The following is a 21,747-nucleotide window of genomic DNA, read 5'->3' on the forward strand; positions in this document are numbered from 1 at the left end:
AACAGAATCACTTCATATAACTTTTTATTTATTTATTACATAGTCTTCCAAACTGGATAAACAATTATTACTATGTCTACTTTATATTTTCTTACTTCTTTCTTTATTACTTTCACCAGCTCCTTTGCCAGGATGCCGGCTAGATTATGGGTACCACAACGGCGTCTATTTCTGCCGTGTAGCAGTAATGTGTAAATACTGACTGTTTCGGTCTGAAGGGCGCTGTAGCTAGTGAAATTACTGGGCAAATGATACTTAACATCTTATGTCTCAAGGTGACGAGCGCAATTCTAGTGCAACTCAGAATTTTTGGGGTTTTTCAAGAATCCTCAGCGGCATGGCATTAAAATGGGCAGGGCGTATCACTTACCATCAACTGAAATCTTGTCTCTTATTTTAATTAAAAAAAATATATATTAACTTATTTTTTTTTTACAAATATCTATTTTACTTACATTTATGTTATCGCCAAACGTTACGTTTACGCGAGTTGCCCTCATTAATCGTATACACAATACTACTATTAGTGTCTAGTTAGGCTATCCTAATGGTATACAAAAATAACATAAAATTGTTCTAAAATTAAAGTATGATAAAGTAAGATAACTATATTATTATGATACTTAAGTAATCTGATGTTTATCTTAGGGGTCTGTCTTAACATGTCTATATTATTAAAAACATAGGGTACCATATATCTATCTCTCTGTTAACTTGTTATTTTTAACATCTTATAGCTCAATGTGAGGAGCACAATTGTAGTGCCGCTCAGAATTTTTGGGTTTTTCAAGAATCCTGGGTGGCACTGCAATGGGCAGGACGTATCAATTACCATCAGCTGGACATCCCTTATTTTCACAAAAAAGAAGTTTAAATTATCTAAGATATTAACATAATACGAAAAGAAAACTTGTATACTAAACGGGCTATCTGTTGGAAAAATAAGAAAACTTTTCGGTTATAATAATAAGAAAATATTGAGTTTCACCATCTTACCTTGTAAAATTTTCTAAGTAGGAAAGTTCGGTGGTTTTAATTTGTCAGCCTTTATACAGTTTGCTTTTCTACGAAACAAAAGACTTATGTGGGGACCTGAAAGAAATACTGTTCATATACATCAATATTGAGGGTATTTTGATAAGTATATCCGAATAAGTCCACATTATGCATTAATGAGAAAAGTGCATTAAAGTATTGAGTGATCATAGTTAAATGTTGAAACTTATTATCAATATCATAACGTTACTTATAGTTAGAAATTGTTATCTAAGAAGTATGTGATACATTAATTTTTATTTTAAATGAAAATAAGGGACAAAACGAGCAGGACGTTCAACCGATGGTAAAGATGATGGGTGCTCGTCACCTTGAGACATAAGAGTTAAGTCTCATTTGCCCATTAATTTCACTGGCTACGGCGCCCTTCAGACTGAAACACAGTAATGCTTACACATTACTGCATCACGGCAGAAATAGGTGCCGTTGTGGTACCCATAATCTAGCCGGCATCCTGTGCAAAGGAGCCTCTCACTGGTAAAATAAATTTATGTATAAATTATCACTATAAGTAAAGAAAACGGGTTAACTTTGCGTAAAGGTGGTGTACTTATTTTGTTTTACCTGAAATTCGTTAATAAACTGTAAATCCATAAAAGCACTATTTAATAATACCTTTTATACTAAAAAGGAATGATTCTACCACTGTGACTCAGCTTATGTAAAAAAAAAACTTAATATTGTATTTAAGATAGTAATATACAGAATTAGTTTTTACCTGTTAATATTTTGCGAATAGTGTCTTATAAAATGAAATAAGTTATATATTTTTAGTGGAAGGCTTTAATTATTAGATAACATCTTTGTCGCGTATGTCAGATGGTAGTACAAAAGCTTCTTTTGACATTTTCAAATGAAACCTAGAACACAGAAAATTTAATAATATCTTCCTTGCAAGACAACTCGTCATCATTCCCTCGAGGAACACTATACGCATTCTTTAAAAAAAATAAGGCTCCAAATCCATTGGTGTTCAATTATTTTAATCAATTAAGTACAATAAAACCTTTTTTTTGCCCTGATATATTTTTGGCCTGAGCAAGGACACGGGCAACTTTAGAAAATACTAATTTCATCTCATTTGTTTTTTTATTTCATCATTTCATCCATAATTATAGAAGAATAAACAAGACATAAATTCCCAAATGTACCAAGAAAACATGACAGTATAGGAGATTAGAGTCCGCACAGAAAACATCTTGCTCTACTATGAAACTATGAGAAAGCTTACGCACAGCTTCTGTTATCCTATTACCTACACCTAGACCACAATAAGCATATAATTCTTTCCTGCGCACCTCTGCTCCTTTATCTCTTTCACGCAAATAAACCTATCCTTGTCTAACCAAGTTCGGGTCGGAGTTTCAGCCTTCAGCTCCCAGTTTAAATCGCGACCTCACGGTGAACGGACGTGTCCGTGATTAATATCTTCTCTAAAATTGGTTTTCGGGTGTGTTGTCGATCCGTAATGAAAAATTGATGAATGCTCGTAAATTATAAGCATTATTCGTAGCGGTCTAATCGTTGTGCTTTAAGAAGGATAGAGTTACAATGTTTTATTTATGGTAAGTGTATGCAGTACCACAATATTATTATTATAATTTTTTAAACATTCCCATATTATATTCAAAATGAATCATTTTTTTATGAGAATATTTTATTGTTACTCTGTCTCTACCTACTAGCATGGGCCAATAACAAATTGAAGAGCTTCAAGATATTATTAAAAACATACCTACATAGTTGTCAGTAAATAATTTTCTTTTACAGTATTAGGCAGTATATAATATTATTTAAACACATACGAAGGTAAATGAAGAGTCCGTTCATATTTATTCATTAAAAATGTGAAAGATTAATGCGTGATTTGAAAACTAATGTTGATTTTCGATAAAAAATAAATTGTATGTTAAATCATTTGAAATGACACATTATTTATCGAAATTTGTAAATACATGTTCCTTAGTTAGATCTAAAAACCATTCAAGATTATGTGTTTGATAGTGTGCCATGAAAATATATTATTCGTGGATGTAAAATATTTCTTTAATCTAATGTGCTCGTAAATAAATTAGACAAAATAAAAGCTTACGTTTAATTTGTAAATCAGCCAATTGCGACTCTGAAATGTGTATTGGTCGAAGCTTGAATTATTTGATTTTTATTTTATTATATTGTTTTATAGATGACGAAAACAAACATGTGTCACCTGATGGTAGGTGATCACTTCAGCTCATACTGGCATATATATATAAAGGTTCGACCCTTTATATATAAACGTACATAATAGTGAATTCGAATAATAGATTTCTTTTTTTATATAAATAAGGGACGAGACGAGCAGGACGTTCAAATGATGGTAATTGATACGCCCTGCCGCATACAATGCAGTGCCGGTCAGGATTCTTGAAAAACCCAAAATTTCTGCGCTCGTCACCTTGAGACATAATTCAAGTTTCATTTGCCTAGAAATTTTATTAGCTACGGAGCCCTTCAGACCGAAACACAATAATGCTTACTGATCCACGGCAGAAATAAGTGCCGTTGTGGTACCCCGGATATCTAGCCGGCATCCTGTGCAAAGGAGCCTCCCACTGGTTCTAACTACACTTACAAATTAGTACTCAAAATTATATTTAAAGGAATTAAACACATGATGTTTTAGTTGCATCTTCAAATTAACGTTTTCAAGAGAAATATCAGATACTTTGGTCTGTACGAAGCTTTATGGCATTACAGTGAATTATCTATATAATATTTTCATCTACCTGATTGATTATTAGCTTGGATCTTTTATAGTATAGTCTAGATAGACTGTGAGAGCTGATAAATATTGAAAAAAAATAGAGGTTAACAGTTAACCTCTATTTTGATCAATACACGCACACTAGCACAAAGTGACGTACAAATCGCGAGTGTAAGACGTAGCTAGTCACGCACACTAAATAAATAAAACTGGCTTACTTTCATCGGTTGTCTAATGTGATGTGTAATGTAATGATCTAAGATTATTAGTTCAAACTCATATAGTATCTAGGTAGATAGCCTCATTATTGAGTATAGGTATACTCAATAATGAGGAGACCCGTAGGAGAACCAAAGTAACCGACATAGTCCAAACGATTGCGAAACAAAAGTGGCAGTGGGCAGGGCACATTGTTCGATGGACAGATGGGCGTCGGGGCAGTAAAGTCCTCGAATGGCGACCACGTACCGGAAGACGCAGTGTTGGTAGGCCCCCCACAAGATGGACCGACGATCTAGTCAAGATCGCTGGAATACGTTGGATGAGGGCAGCGCAGGACAGATCGTCGTGGAAATCTTTGAGGGAGGCCTTTGTCCAGCAGTGGACGTCTTCCGGCTGATAATGATGATACTAACAATGTTATTAACTACAAATTTAAACTAGAAGTAACAAAATACCAAGTGCGAGTCGTAGTCGAACACGAAGGATATTTTTTTTACAACGACAATGTTGAAATATAATATATAATAATAAATCAATCCATACATAATAAATAATTATATATGAACACTAGTGGACCCCACAGACGTTGTCCTGTACACAGGTCTTAGATTTGAAAAATCGGTCCAGCCGTTAGGAGGAGTTCATTAACATACACATGAGCAGGAGAATTATATTATATGGACGGAATTGAGAATTTAAACAATTCTCAAATTCACTGGAACACACAGAAAAATCATCAAAATTGGTCCAGCCCTTTAGGAGGTAGTTCAATTGTGAATCTAAACCATTCTCAAATCCACCCGAAGACACACAGAAAGTTTCATTAAAATCGGTCCAGCAGTTTAGGAGGGGTTCAGTTACAACAGACTCACAAAAGAAATATATATTAAGATATCATTTTTGATAAGTTCGATTACTCGTAGATCCATCAGCACGCACTTTAATCAATAAATATCTCCACAACTAAATAAAATTCAACTCAGCCAAGCACTTCACCACAAACAGTTGATAATAAATGAATCATCGCCCGATATTGAACAGCATGTAATAACATCGTCATATCTTTAATTCCAAAGTAAATTAATACTTCAGTTTTCGTTCTCGACAGCTTCATTTAATATTGACAACGACATTGTGGCTCCTAGCTTACGGTATTGACGGTGTGGTCAATGGTTAAAATTGGGTCATATTAAAACTTGCTGTTGTGTTATAGTTATTTATGCAACTATTGGCTAATAAGGGTTATTAAAACACTCATGCGATACTATTATCACATGAGCGGTATTAAGAAAATAAACAATTAGGTACTAAATTTCATTTGATGATTCTTTAACCAATTTTTATAGACTTTTTTAGTTAAACAATAACAAATGAAAAGATCACTTGATCTAGTAAAAAAAAATTATAAGCATCAGTGTAGAATCATGAACACTGTTAATGGATAACAAACTTACCTACATTTATTTTTTAGAATTTCTTCATCGCCGACATCATCATCTAAGTCCGGCTAATTATCAACAGTTGCATACAAGACTTTATCTACACCCATAATATGAATCCTCTATAAAAGATTCTGAAACAGTTAGCTTACTGCTAACATTAAAAAAGCCAGTCCTAGTAACCATTACATAATCCAAACAAGTGTTGTAATGTTTAACTGAATTTCATTACAACACTCGTTTGGATGATGTAATGGTTATTAGAACATTGGGTGTTTTAATGTTGGCAATAATCTGTTTTATAATCTCTAATAGAGACTTTAAAGCATGGGTCTAAATAAATAATATAATAATATTATAAGATAATATTGACACACTCTTACACAAATTATCATGGCACAAACTAGGCATGGCCTGTACTATGGGTGCAAGACAACGATAAAGTTAATACAATATACTTATTTAAACATACATAAATACATATAAACATCCATGACTCGGAAACAAACATTCATATTCATATTATGAATGTCTGCACCTACCGGGATTCGAACCCGGGACCTCTAGCTCAGTAATCACTGGGGTCGTAATCTTTATATATAAAACTTCGTGTCTTGTTTCTTGTCCGCGATGAACTTCTAAGCTACTGAACAGATTATAATAAAATATTGCACAACTTATGTCAGTTTGATGTAACTTGACAGATAGGTTTTGTTTTCATTCGTGACGCTTATCTTTGAAGTGAAACTTCTTTAGAATAGCTGTCATTTGAAACTCGATGAAACGAAAAAGCGAGATGATAGAGACACAAAGAGGTAGGATTCAGATTCAGATGAGATAGGAAGCATTATACAGTGTTTTGGTCTTATGTATGACGCGATTATAGCCTTACATATTCTGACGTCATGCGCTCGACGTATTACTACATAGACACCAGGAGAACATAAATAAGGTAGCGGTGATAGTAATGTCTTTCATAGCGGTTGAAATCATGTGTCATCCTAGCAACATGTACCAAGACTTCATATGCAGTTAAGAAGTTAAATTTTAATTTTGCATCGAATACAGATATTCCGTTGATTGATTGTATCATCAACAAGATCAATATCAGGAATTGACGCAGTATTCCAAAGATATATGGACCATATTAACACCAAAGTATTTATTATTATTCATTCTTTAGTTACCATAAGTCTCTTGTATCATTTATAGAAAATTTAAGCTCCGAGTCTAAATCTATAGTAATATATACGAAAAAATGTAAAATAATTATCAAACTTTGTATCACTATGATCATTGCTAAAACCTACAATTATCCTCATCCCGAAATATAACAATCGTCCCATTATCTTAAAGCCAAAGTTTATGAAGGTTTCACTTCTTCGGAAACAATTGCACGCTTGTTTTTTTATTTAAAATTTTTGACTCTTCGTTTGACAGTTCTACTATGACAATATTTTATTACAAGAAAGGGGAAAGAGAAAATAATTCTAGTAATGACACGGTCTAGTAAAAAAAGAAGGACTCCGCGCCGTGATATTAGCAAGTGAAGCACCTTTATGCTAGTGTGTGTGAGGTTACGGGGGATACTAGTTACACAATTTTTTCTTCCTTAAATAATCATATGTCCACAAATACTTTTATAGTATTGTTTTTACACTTTTACACAACGCACGACGGCATTTTTAAAATATTTTATTGAGACGCAAACTGATTTGTCACTGATCGGCTTGTATTAGTGTAAGTGTATGCTTAGGGCTATGTATTTACACGTTTACCGGCTTGTTTTGGTGCCTCACTGTTATGTAAGGTGACACGGAGTCCTAATTTTTTTAACTCTGAACTTTCACAAATTCCCCAATGAACAAACAATATTTAAAATTTTGGTATGATATTTTGTATATAATATGTATTTATTTTGTTGAAACCAAGTGTCACCATCTAGCAGTATATATAAATCAGTGATATAAATCATATAATTGAGGGGGTAAACAGAATGAAGATAGTGGCGATTTTCAATATAGGATTATGTGTTGATAATTGAAATTAAGCCCTACAACTTATTCTATTACCTTCTTCACTACATTTCTCTCAATAGAAAGTCGCATGGTTTGTTTTTATCAGAAAAAGTAACATAAATAAGAATTTCACCTGATTACAATGCAGAGCATTATTGATTGAACCTAAAAATCTCACTTTAATGCTAGCTACGGCACCCTTTAAATCAAATTACAATAATGCTTGAAGATTTTTATTACGGCATGAATTGCTGTGTTATCCACATGGATAGCATTCTGTGATGAAATAAAATCTACACTTATTATAATATTAATAAATAAATGAAAGTAAACTGCATAAAAGGCATTTATTTTCTCAAAATTGATTCCTTTAGAATTCTTTTTGATATCATTTCTAATATACTAGATATTACTACCGCTTCGGAAACAAATGGCGCTCTGAGAGAGAAGAAGTGGCGCTAGAATCTCTCCCAGCATTCTTGATTTACGACAGAGCCATTTTTTTTATAAAACATTTAAATTTATTTATTGACTGTGTCCATACAGTGGCTGGGACTTTATTATAAAAGTGTATACATTTACCCTTAAAGCTATTATGTATCTTATGAAGCCTACTAGAATTAATTACAAGCAATCCCTATTTCTAGTGTTATAAAAATAAAAATCACTATAAAGAGCAAAAAGGTGACGATTTTTGTGAACGTATATTAAATTTTTCATAAATGTACTGACATAATATTTATTTCTTTAAATTTTTCTGTGAGATACTGTCTATAGCCAGGTTTATTACTATAGTGTGCGTGACAAGCTACGTCTTACACTCACGATTCGTATGTCACTTTGTGTTAGTGTGCTTGCATTGCTCAAAATGGAGGTTAGCTCACAAATAAAATTGGAAAAACAAAATTTTATGAACGATGCGGGATTCGAACCCACGACCTCCGGCGTTCCGTGCCGGTGCTCTAACCAACTGAGCTAACCGTTCGAGTACCGCCTCGTTACAAAAAAATTGTTTTTCAAAATTTATTTGTGTATTAAACCTAGAAGTGAGGGTTCTCACTTTAAAAAAAACAAAACATATTTTTTAGAGGTTAATTCTCAACCTTAATTATTTTCGACGTTTTCACATCCGTCACAGTTTATCTAGACTTATAAATGATCTAAGCAATATATCATTCATGGATATTTGAATTATTTTTAAATAAAGATCTGTTTTTTCTTTATTCAGACATAAAAGGTTGGATTCAATACGGGGTCAAATATATTTATGTACGAAGGCCTTCTATATTGCTTCTATACGCAAGTTTACCATGAAAACCACTTAAAAACTTCATCAATAAATTCGTTGGGTTTTATTGATGTGCAAATTTTTCTACTATAAAATCAACAAGCCTTCTATTATCCATACGCTTTCTGAATATTGATATTTCAGCGCTTCAGGCGCTACGTTTTACAAGCAATGTCGCTTCCAATTTCTGTAAGAGCGCTTCAAACGCTGCACGCGTGATGTGTGTAAGTAAGCAGTATTGGAGATGAAAACGCTAGAGTAGTTTTGAATTGTATTTTATGGTGAATAGAACGCAACGTGAGAAGAAATTTGATTAAAAATGTGTTTTACAGCATTATTTTTTTAAGGAATAGGAGGACAAACGAGCGTACGGGTCACCTGGTGTTAATTGATCACCGCCGCCCACATTCTCTTGCAACACCAGAGGAATCACAAGAGCGTTGCTGGCCTTTGAGGAAGGTGTACGCGCTTTTTTTGAAGGTACCCATGTCGTATCGTCCTGGAAACACTGCACAAGGAAGCTCATTCCACAGCGTTGTAGTACGAGGAAGAAAGCTACTTGAAAACCGCACTGTGGAGGACCGCCACACATCCAGATGGTGAGGATGATATCCTAACTTGTGGCGTGTCGTGCGAAGGTGGTATTCGGCGACAGGAATCAAGTTAAACAGCTCTTCGGAACACTCCCCGTGATAAATGCGATAGAAGACACACAATGAAGCGACAGTTTGGTGCAACTTAAAATATTATATTTAAACTAGCTGACCCAGCAAACGTTGTATTGCCAATTAAAGTAATAAAAAAAAATTCAATAATTTGGGATGTAAAAAATAGATGACGACCGATTCTCAGACCTACCAAATATATCGTACATAAAATTTATCGTACTACTATAATTATTATATTCTTCGATATCCATCTTGCAACTCTATTGCGTATCTGTGGATGTAATAGAATTATTAATATTAAAATCGCGATACTAAAATAGGTGTTGATCGTAGACGGGTGAAAATTTGAAGTTGTATGTATTTTTTAAGATAAGAGAGACCCCACCCTTAAAGTGACTCCTAATAAATAAGTTAAACCGTTCGAGTAACGGATCGTTATAAAATCTTGTTTGTTTTGTTCATCTCAAGTCAATTTCCTAATATGTGTGTATATCTATTGGGGTTGAGCAGGTTATCAACTGTAAAGTAGATCCTGTAGATGAAGCCACAACCTGAGAGTTGAACAAAGCAAACAGGATTTTATAACGATCCGTTACTCGAACGGTTGGTTCAGTTGGTAAGAGCACCGGCACGGAACGCCGGAGGTCGTGAGTTCGAGTCCCACATCGTTCATAAAATTTTGTTTTTCAAATTTTATTTGTGTATTAATCCTAGAAGTGGGAGTTATCACTTTAAAAACATAACAAATTGTTTAGATTTACAAGAGCGACATCTCAAGTCAATTTCCTAATATGCAAATATTGGGGTTGAGCAGGTTATCAACTGTAAAGTAGATCCTGTAGATGAAGCCACAACCTGAGAGTTAAACAAAGCAAACAGGATTTTATAATGATCTGTTACTCGAACGGTTGGCTCAGTTGGTTAGAGCACCGGCAGAACGCCGGAGGTCGTGAGTTCGAGTCCCGCATCGTTCATAAAATGTTGTTTTTCAAATTTCATTTGTGTATTAATCCTAGAACTGAGCCCACGTAAACCTTGTAAACTTATTTGAAAATTTCTCGCAGAACAATTTTGGGGATCAATTCACCTGTGTCGCGATTATGCAAAATTATAAACGATTATAAATGCTTAGACAAATTCAGTGATTCGCTGCCAAGCTTTCGCAAAAATGTAAAAGAATATATTGTAAATAAATAATTATAAATATGTATTCTTGATTTATTTAGTACCTACATATATCTTGACTTGTTTGGTAGATTTTTGTTGATTTCCTTATTTCATTGCATCATAGAATGATTTTTTAATAAGTTATACTTATTTTATATAACTATTTCACACATATTTTAGCATGCGGTATTACTTTAAAAGGTCGACTATTGAAATACTGCAACGGTTTCAATCCAAAATGCTTCGAATGATCACATCTGCTTCATGGTACACTAAAAAAGAAACGTCTACATCGAGAATTAAATATAAAAACTATAAAGAAGGCAGTAGATAGTAGACTCACTGCAAACTTATTAGAAACCATCCAAACCAACTTGCAAGGAACTTAATGAAAAAGAAACCCGGCACAACATTTATAAGATTGAAAAGACGAGCGCTACAAGATCTGATGGACAAGTAGATTATGAATCATATTTGGCCAAATCACAGGATTCTACTCCAAACACGACTCTTCATACAAATAACTAAACATACATACATACATACATAAATTCACGCCTCTTTCCCGTAGGGGTAGGCAGAGACCACTTCTTTCCACTTGCTACGATCCTTACATACTTCTTTCGCTTCGTCCACTTTCATTATTCCTTTCATACATGCTCTCCGGTTTAGGGTACTCTTGACCTGGCCTTTTTTCAAGACGTCCCTGATTTGATCTTGAAACGTCCGCCTAGGTCTACCCCTTCCAACACTTTCATTCACACTGGCCTTATACACTTTCTTCGTCAATCGTTCTTCATTCATTCTCTCGACATGTCCAAACCATCTCAGCATACCTTTCTCAATTTTTGTCACAGCATCTTCTTTCAGACCACAACGTTTTCTTATCTCACTATTCCTTATCCTGTCACTCAGTGTAACTCCTATCATACTTCTCAACGCTCTCATCTCAACTGCATTTATTCTGCTTTCATGTTTCTTCTGCCATACCCAACTTTCACTTCCGTACATGAGTGTTGGAACCAACACCCCCTCATGCACAGCCAAGCGAGCCTTATTAGACACGTTCTGACTGTTCATAAAGGAGTGCAAAGCTCCATTCACCATGTTTCCTGCATTCACTCTTCTTTCAATATCACTCTCATACTTTCCATCTCTTGTAAATTTAGAACCCAGATACACAAACTCATTCACCTGTTCAATTTTTTCATCTCCAATCACGATATTGCAGTCTGTCACTACCTCATCTCTTTCAAGCACCATCACTTTCGTCTTCTTTACATTCATCTTCATTCCCTTTCTACCAAAAGCTCCATTCATAGCAGTTACCATCTCTTGCAACTCCTCGGCTGAAGATGCAAGTAATACTTGGTCATCAGCATAGAGAAAACATTTGACGAGTAACTCATTCATTCTCAAACCACTGTCATTCTCTTTTAAACCTGTCAAGCAATTGTTCATGAACAGATTAAACAGCCACGGTGACGCTACACATCCCTGTCTAACACCTTTTTCGATATTAAACCATTCAGTGTATGCCCCGTTTATCCTTACACAAGCACTAGAATCTCTATAAAGCGATTGCAATGCTCGTATGAGGACACTGCTCACACCGCTCGTGGACAATGCTGACCACAATTCATTCCTCGCCACTCTATCATAGGCCTTTTCTAGATCCACGAACGCGCAATAGACCTTTTTGTTTTTAGCCAAAAACTTTTCGGCTATGGAAAAGACCTGATCCGTACATCCCATTCCCTTTCTAAATCCCGCTTGTGCATCCCATACTTTTTCGTCTGTTTCATTCACAACTCTTTCAATCAACACTTTTGCATACAATTTACCGACGACGCTGAGAAGGCTTATACCGCGGTAATTTCTGCAGTCTTGTCGTGACCCATTTCCCTTATACAATGGCACGATTACAGCTTTGCACCAGTCTCCTGGTACTTGCCCATTTCGCCAGCACACATTGAAGAGGCGGTACAGCTGGCTAGCCACTATGCCCTGACCAGCCCTCAGCATCTCGACGGTAATCCTGTCATACCCTGCAGCTTTACCTAATCTCATACTTTTCAATGCTTTCACTATTTCATCCATGCTTATCTCACTTTCATCAACATTTATATTAGTTTCAATAGAAGCTGCCGGATGTTGTTCATGCACTTCCTCTCTTTCAAACAAACTTTCAAAATACTCTTTCCATCTCTTTAGCACACATTCTTCTCCTCTTATAATGTTCCCATCTTGACTCCTGATTATACTGAGCTCCGAGGTAGACGTTTTTCCTCTGGCTGTTTTGATGGATTTCCAGAAGAACTTAATGTTTGACTGGAAATCTTCAGTGAGCCTCCTATCAAAATCATCCTTTCGTTCTTCTTTCTTTCTAGACACAACTGCTTTCGCTGCTGATTTCAATCTTTTATACTTCGTTCTTGCTTCCTTTATCTCGTCATCCGTTGCCTTTTGTACTTTTTGGTTAGCTTTTGTTGCTAACCAATCCAACCAAGCTTTCTTCTTTTCTTGCACCGCCATTTGTACCTCTTTATCCATCCACAAATTATAGTTCTTTCTTCCTTTCCTTCTTTTAGCTACCCCGCATACCTCAACAGCAACATTCACGACCCCTTTCTTAAATGTCTCCCAAAAATCTTCAATCACACCTATCTCTTCTATGCCTTTAAAACTTTCTTTCAGTTTCTCTACATACTCGTCTTTCCTTTCTTTTTCTTGTAGATTTTCCACTTTTACTCTGTCCAAAACACTCGTAGGCTCAGCTCGTCGGTGTCGCCAACGTTTAAAAAGGCCGCGCATTCGGGCTATGACCAGGAAGTGGTCTGTGTCGAGGCCTACACCGCGGTATGCCCGAGCATCTAGTACTTTCTTTCTCAGTCTTTCATCTACAATTACAAAATCAATCATACTTCTAGACTCACCCTCATCTCTTGTATACAAATGGATCTTTTTGTGGTTAAACATTGTGTTGGCCACGCAAAGATTCCATTCCAAGCATACTTCAAGCAGGCTTTTCCCATTTTCATTCACTCTCTCGTCCCCAAACGGACCCAGAACTCCTTCATACCCATCACGCTTTACTCCAACCCACCCATTAAAATCCCCTAACATCACGATCCGTTCATTTTCTCCGCATTTATTCAAGACCTCTCTCATACTGTCCCAAAATTCCTCTCTCTCTTTTTTGGCTTTTAATTACCCACCTCCGCACAGATCCGTCGGTGCATAGACCCCAAGGATAAACAAGCGAGTGAGTCCGACTTTTAACCTAATCCAGAGGAGTCTTGGGCTAACACATTCATGCTCTATCACACATTCTACTATTCGAGCGGAAAGAATCACACCAACTCCCTGACAGCCTCGACTGGTTTGGGGGACTCCGGACCAGTATGCCGTGTAGGGACCATGAACCGTGATATCACATCCTTTCCTCTTCGTTTCATTCACGCACAGAATATCTATGGATCGTTCATCCATCATCTGACATACTTCATCTACCTTATCATCCACTCCTCCTCTTACATTCAACGTAGCAAAGCGGCTCTCCATGGGCCGCTTTAATAACTAAAGTCCATATAAAATGTTATTATTGACACATTGCAGGAAAATAAGAGTTAAAAAAAACCTTAAAAGGTAATGCATTTAGTAAAAAGACCTTTGTAACTAAGAATAGATGTAACTGTATTATAATTGTAATTACCACTGGTGAATATAAATAAGTAATAAATGCAACAGCGAATATTTCTTAAAATAATTCTCTTTATCATTATTTATAACCTAGCTAAGGTTATAAATAGCACCAAAAGCCCTCTTCTGCAGCCCAAATATGCTATTAATATCGGCTGCGGGTGCACTATTAAAAAAGTACAGGACAAAAAGGAAAACGATAGATTATTGACAATTTACAACCGTTTGCCAATACTTATTTAAAGGAACATGTCATATTGCTTATCTTAAGGATGGGGACTAAGCCAACCGCCTTGAGGAATCGAGCGGAGCTAGGTTACCTCTCTCGCACAAGATTGCCATAGTTTTAATTCAGAATTAGAAGCATTTTTAATTTATTACCTACATAATACAATTGTCTTTACAAAAATAACAATGTTTAATAGTACTGGTAAACAGTTAATAATTTTTGATAGAATTTTTATCTAGATTCAATGATTAGCATGGCTCCAATTATAAGACTAAGGGGTATTTTAGTCTATTTATGTCTATTAAAGATAGAAATGCAAAACAAAAATGAATTTTCTTCTCATATTCTATAGACATAATTTTTTTTTTTTTTTGTAAAAATAAAAGCGTTATATAAACTGTTAAGAAATGATATGTTATGTTTTTTTTAAGTGATAACCCTCACTTCTAGGATTACTACACAAATAAAATTTGAAAAACAAAATTTTATGAACGATTTTATGAAGCCTGAGAGTTGAACAAAGCAAACAGAATTTTATAACGAGGCGGAACTCGAACGGTTAGCTCAGTTGGTTAGAGCACCGGCACGGAACGGCGGAGGTCGTGGGTCCGAATACCGCATCGTTCATAAAATTTTGTTTTTCAAATTTTATTTGTGCGTTAAGAAATGGTTTTTATAATGTGCTATTTTGGCGATTTCTCGGAATAGCAGCCTTAAAGGCCAACGCCAAGAACCCAACCTTCTGATCTTTTTAAAAAGCGGATATTACAGTCTATAGCGTTACTATTATAATGATGTGGTCTTCCTCACTGAAAACAAGACGCGGTGATATACTGACGGAACGTTCATTAAGGCGACCTATTTACGGTGTATTTCGAGAATATAAACGCCTACGAATACTATATTTAACTTTATAACGAGTCCAAAACCAACTATCGAATATCGGGTAAGCAATATCTATCGTCTTTGGCTTGTAAACATCATTAAATATTTTAAAATACATCGTATCTTTCTTAATGATTAGTTCAACTTCAAGCTTTGAGTTTATATTGAAGTTATACTTCTTTAGGCGCGTTATAAAAAAGGGATGAGAGTGAAATTTTAAGATGCGCGCGCATCACTGTAACACACACAGGGTGAAGTTGGTTCCTAAAATTTTCTGACGTTTTTGACATTCGTTATTTTTTTTTGTGTCTTCGTCCATTATTAGGATAGGCAAACGTACAGCCGTATTTGTTATATAATAATTAATTGTCAAAGCCATCGTTGCAATATTTATACAATATTGTTCTACAAACGTAGAATAATATTAATAATATATAGCAAGAGGAATAAATATTTTTAAGGATTTTTGCTTTGTTAGGCCAAAGAAGTATAACTTCTTGCGTGCGTGCATAAGTACACACACACTTGTTTTGTTCTATAATTGTGTTTTTTTGCCATTAAAACTGCCATTTAACTGGGATAAAATGCGTTATGACAATTTCATTAAAAATAAATATTTTTATTAAAAATCCCAGTAGTGAGAATCTAAATTTTCATTAAACAGGATCTTCGAATTATAGTTGGCATCTTAACGAGAGTTGAAACAGGCACTTAAGTAACCCTAGAATGTACAGGAGTACCAAGAACCGGCAAGAATTCGCAAAAATATGAGCTCGCTTCGAGCTATGTGTGAACCAAGAAGGTACTGGACTTCTGCTAGGAGTGCACGGCCAACCCGGCATGCAAAATGGACCAAACTATACCCAGTAGGTAGTGAGGAAAATAACTAAAAATAAAAAAATTCACAATGTTTATTATAAAATTAATATTATATCTGGATATTTTTACGGCCTTACAAATAAAAATGTCATAAAGTTATAACTAAGCATAAACCAAGAATATGTAAAATGTTTACAATAGACATTTTGCCTATGGTTGATTTATTTGGACGTATTACGTTTCCCGCGTTTATCCGGCGGCCATCTTGGATTTCAAAAATGATCACAGAATCGTTCTCTGCACCCTCGAGAACCTCGGATACGATACCCATATTGCTGAAATCATAATTTTGTGCGGCGGCCATCTTGGATTTCAATTATCTTAAATATTATATACAAAAATCCCGTGTGGCATAATATTCAAAATAATATTACGTAAATTTTATTTTAGTACTTTCCGACTTACATTTACCTATATATTTGAACAAATACGCTGTCGCATCATCATTATTTTTTTACTATGATTCCCGCTTTGTACTTGTTTGCTAAAATCTTACGTAATGTGAGCCCGAGAGACACGAACACAGTACCTTCCTTGACAGTGGTCACGGGCGTACTGCTGGCTTGAGCGAGCATGCAACCAAGGCGTCGCGTTTGATTTATTACGAAAAAAATTAATATAAAATAATTCAAAAAGCGTATTGATAAATCCCACACTAAAAACTTATAAATACTAATAAACTATCGAATAAAATAAGTTTTGTGTTTATAGCTATCATAGTTTTATGATAATATAAACAATTCAAATAAAATAGACTATTTTTCAAAAAATAAATCTATCGAGATTTTTTTTCGTAATCGTGTTTTCGAAACAGCGATAATTTAGATAAAGAAATGAAGATAAACATGTCAAAAAATTGGAGCCGTAGTATTTGTAGAAGTATTTAAGTAGATTTTTAAATATGTTACTTTTTAGGACTATAGCGCCTTAAAATGGAGTGAGGTGATAACGAGAACCGAATCGCTGTGATTGCATTGCACAAAGTAGGTATGGAGACAAATTTAATTTTTGAAACTCTTCATAAGCTTGGTATTAGTAAAATATTTGTGTATTTTGTGTATTAATAGATACAATGAGACCTCCTATGTTTATGACAGAAAAAGATCTGGCCGTCCACGTAGTGCTCGTAAGAAAACGGTGGTCAAAGCAGTAAGGGAAAGAATTCTAAGAAATCCTGTCCGAAAGCAAAAGATTTTATCTCGGGAGATGAAGATAGCATTTAGAACCATGTCGCGTATTTTAAAAGATGACTTAGGACTTGCAGTCTATAAGAGACGTACTGGTCATTTTTAACTGATAATTTAAAAAAGAATATGGTGGTAAAATCGAAACTATTACTGAAGCGGTACGCTTAGGAAGGTCACAGAAAAATATTTGTTAACTGATGAGAATTTCTTTACAATCGAGCAACATTTTAATAATCAAAATGACCGTATTTATTTTCGAAGCTCTCTTCCCAATTAGTCGAGAGAGTGCTACGTGGGCACTATCCGACTTCAGTGATGGTTTGGTGGTGTATTAGTTATGAGCCATACTTTTGTGAAAAAGGTATCAAAACATCGGCACAAGTGTACCATACTTGTTTTGAGAAGGAAGTGAAGCCCTTTAACAACACCATTGTCAATAAATAACCAAGAATGGTCCTTCCAGCAACACTTGGCGCCGGGTTATAGAGGTCGGCCTACACAGTCTTGGTTGGAAATGAACGTTTCGGACTTCATTACAGCTGAAGACTGGCCGTCGTCTAGTCCCGATCTTAATCCGCTGTACTATGATTTATGGTCAGTTTTAGAGAGTATGGCTTGCTATAAACGCCATGACAATTTGGAGTCCCTAAAACAATCCGTACCTACGATTGGCAGTGAAGAATTCTCCCATGGAAAGAGTGCGTGATTCTATTGATAACTGGTCTCAACGTTTAAAAGACTGCATTGCAGCCAATGGAGACCACTTCAATTAATGGTACACCATAATGGTAATTAATGTTATTAGCAATAGAAAATTTGTTGCTTTTGTATGTATTGCAAGACTAGGTATTATTCCAACAGGCTGGTTTCTCCACATATTACAAAAAGCTTATATCTTATTTATACCCAAATGTAATTCTAGTCTTTAATAAAACACGCGTACTTACGAAATGACAGAATACAAACAAACGAATGAAATTTTGATATGAACAAAACAACGTCAAAATAACTGGTGAATTTCACCGCAAAATACACAACAATGCTTTCTCTATTAACATTTGATAGACAGTTTTAATGAAGCGTATACTGACGATAACATGTTTCCATCATTTCTGTTTATACGGTGGAGTGTGAAATATGTTTAAGCTGGTTAAATTATATTTCAACTATAAACTCTACAGGATACTTTGATAGAGCTTAAAACTTACAATGGAGTTATTTTAGTTAGTAGTTAGATTTTTAAAGTTAAGCTGCAATTTACTAGAATAATTGGTCCGTATGGGTCTTCAGTTCACTTTGAAATATATATTTATACCACATCAATGTAGATGTGGAGTTCAGGTAGATGCTCTTAGGCGTCACGGGTTATCCTGCCTTAAATCGGCAGGCCTTATCAGTTGTCACGCCAGTATTCATGAAGTCATCCGCAGGGCATTTGCCGCTCTTAATATACTAGCTGTTTTAAAGTCAAATAGTATTACCCGCCGCGATGGCAAGCGTCCTGATGGAATGACGCGACTTGCGTCGACACCTGGCTCCTTCCCATGTTACAAGTTACGTCAGTTAGTGCTTGGCCTGCGTCTTCGACTGCTGAAGACAGCAAGCGTTGCAAATATGTCGGTCTCAATGAGTCTTACATTTTTATGCCGTTTGGTGTCAAGATACTTAGCCAATAAGGCCCAGAGGCGCGGAGAATATACAAAGTACTATATTCTCGCCTCAATAAGGCTACTGGCAATCCAAGCGCTGGTAGCTATTTCGGTCAACAGTCACTCTAGCTATCCAACGTGGAAATGCTGCCAGTATTCTTGGTACGCTTCCCCGTTATGACAGTTTTATGTAATCTTAGCACAGTTGGATTAGATTTATCAATTTAAATCTATAATAGTACTAAAATGTTCGAGCCAGCGTGAGTGAGGAAGAAACTAATGAAAGGAAGGAGCGATAGAACTTTTAAAACGCCTTATATTCTGTCCATTCTGTCTATTATTGTATTTGACGTATTGAAATTATACAAATGATTTAGGTTTTCTTTAGTGTTTATTCCGATAATATTTGTCTTTAAACAATTCGACACGTGTTTCGCCTCTACACGAGGCATCCTCAGGACGTATTGTCTCGCCAAATTTTTTTGGTTTTTTTACTTTGTTTGGTTACAATAAAACAATATACCTTTGTATTGTATAGACAAATTGGGGTTATAATTAATTTTAATATGATAATAAATTATTCAAATTTCCGAGCTTACACTGATTAAGAATAGAACTGCGCAGGCTTTAGCAATATCATGAATTGTTAAAACTTTATTAGAGAGTACAGCAACGAATAATAAACTCCTACCAACTTAGTTGTAGCTAATTGAATTGTTAAATTTGTGAACATTCTTTGAGTAGTCCTTGAAATGTTAACGAAATTTCAACGATATTAAGGAAAATCTTTACTAGCCCCGTGATGATTTTTAATAAATTCGTAAATAAGTTAAGAAATATAGTTAAATAATTAAGAAAGTTAATTCTTGTGTTTTTGTAAAATAATTCAATAAAAGTAATCTATGTAAAACCATGGTCCCTCAATTTAATAAATAGCAATTCTTCTAGAATGTGGGCCAGCCACATTCCAGCGCTCTACAAAGCGCAGGTCTGGCCACATATGGAGTATTGTCATCTCTTGTCGGGGACCCAGTGCTTTGTGTACGGCTGGATTAATTGGCATTGCGTAGAGACGTCGCTTCATTGGGTGTCTTCTACCGCATTTATCACGGGGAGTGAGTCCTGCCGCCGAATTCCACCTTCGCATGACACGCCACAAGTTAGGATAGCATCCCCACCATCTCGATATGTGGCGGTCTTCCACAGTGTGTTTTCAAGGAGCTTTCTTCCACGTACTACAAAGGTGTGAAATGAACTTCCTTGTGCGGTGTTTCCGCAACGATACGACATACCTTAAAAAAAGCGCGTACACCTTTTTTAAAGGGTGGCAACGCTCCTATGATTCCTCTGGTGTTGCAAGAGAATGTGGGTGACGGTGGTCACTTAACACTAGGTGACCCGTACGCTCGTTTGTCCTCCTTTTCCCAAAAAAAAATTAACTGTTCTTCAAAATGTCGTTTGACAGGTCAAATTGGATTTGAAACATGGAACTCGCTAAAAGTGCACATTTAGCTGCAGAGGAAGAACAAGCGTACGGGTAAAGTGTTTATAAGTGATCACCGCAGCTCATACTCTCTTGAAACACCAAAGCATGACAAAAGGTTACCAGCCAATCAATCTAGAAACATCGCTTAGTGAAGCACTCTGAATTTTTGTTTAATTTTTCGAAGTTTTACCCAATATTTTGTAAGTTGCTTTTTTAATAATACATCTAAACTATATTTCCAAGACATTAGAATATTTATAATAATATGATAATGTTTTTTTTAAAATATAAATTCGATTTGGAAGAGTGTCTCTTAACCTAAAACCCACGTTGATCGCGGCTAATCTAGTCCAAAACTGTGGATTCGTTCGAGAGATATCGTGGACAGAAGAAAAGCGAAAAAAGTGTTTTTTAATCGACTTCAAAAAAGGAGGAGGTTGTTAATTCCTCGGTATGTTCTTTTTTTATGTTTTTTACCTCAATACTTTCGACTGGAAGAACCGATTTTGATAATTCTTTTTTTATTCGAAAGCTGGTGCTTCCCGTGTGGTCCCATTGTAATTTGGTCCAGATATGACAATGGCATCCAGGAGAAAACCATAAGTCTTAAATTTGCTATACATACGTATATAGCTACCTTCAGACCGAAACACAATAATGCTTACACATTACTGTTTCACGGCAGAAAAACTTATACATTCAGCATGGCTATGACATCGAGAACAAATATTATTCTGCCATACTCACAGCACTGAAGTACTCCATAATTTACGATTAACACCCTATTGCTATAAATTTTCACATTAACGGAATTAATAATCGTAAACTTGACTGAAAGTTTCAAAGCCTCCCCTGTTAATTCTACCATTTTCACTAATTCTGTGTTAAGCCATTGCGAAAGCACTCTGTTTTTAAAGACTCCTTAGGTTTTATTATTGTTTTATGGCAATTTAGACTCAAGGGAAATAGTTTATACCCACAATATTATATCATATTATTATCATATACCTGAGTGATTCCTATGATATCATCCCCACTATCTGGATGTGTGGCGTTCCACGTACTACAAAGCTGTGGAATGAGCTTTCTTAAGCGGTGCTTCCATGATGATACTACATGAGTACCA

At 35.4% G+C, this 21,747-nt stretch overlaps 2 protein-coding genes across 2 annotated transcripts in view; one reads left to right on the top strand and one right to left on the bottom strand.

Moving 5' to 3' along the window:
- LOC126974376 (delta-1-pyrroline-5-carboxylate synthase) overlaps positions 1 to 21,747 on the bottom strand; it is a 649,376-nt gene that overhangs the window by 73,459 nt on the left and 554,170 nt on the right. The window lies entirely within an intron of this gene.
- Positions 2,453 to 21,747, top strand: part of LOC126974378 (spondin-2) — an 85,474-nt gene continuing 66,179 nt past the window's right edge. Inside the window, exon 1 of the mRNA XM_050821855.1 lies at positions 2,453 to 2,621. The gene's annotated coding sequence lies outside the window, so the exon portion shown is untranslated. The remainder of the gene's footprint in view (positions 2,622 to 21,747) is intronic.

Source organism: Leptidea sinapis, chromosome 32 (genome assembly GCF_905404315.1).
Source record: "Leptidea sinapis chromosome 32, ilLepSina1.1, whole genome shotgun sequence".
In the NCBI taxonomy this organism is placed as follows: Eukaryota; Metazoa; Arthropoda; class Insecta; order Lepidoptera; family Pieridae; genus Leptidea; species Leptidea sinapis.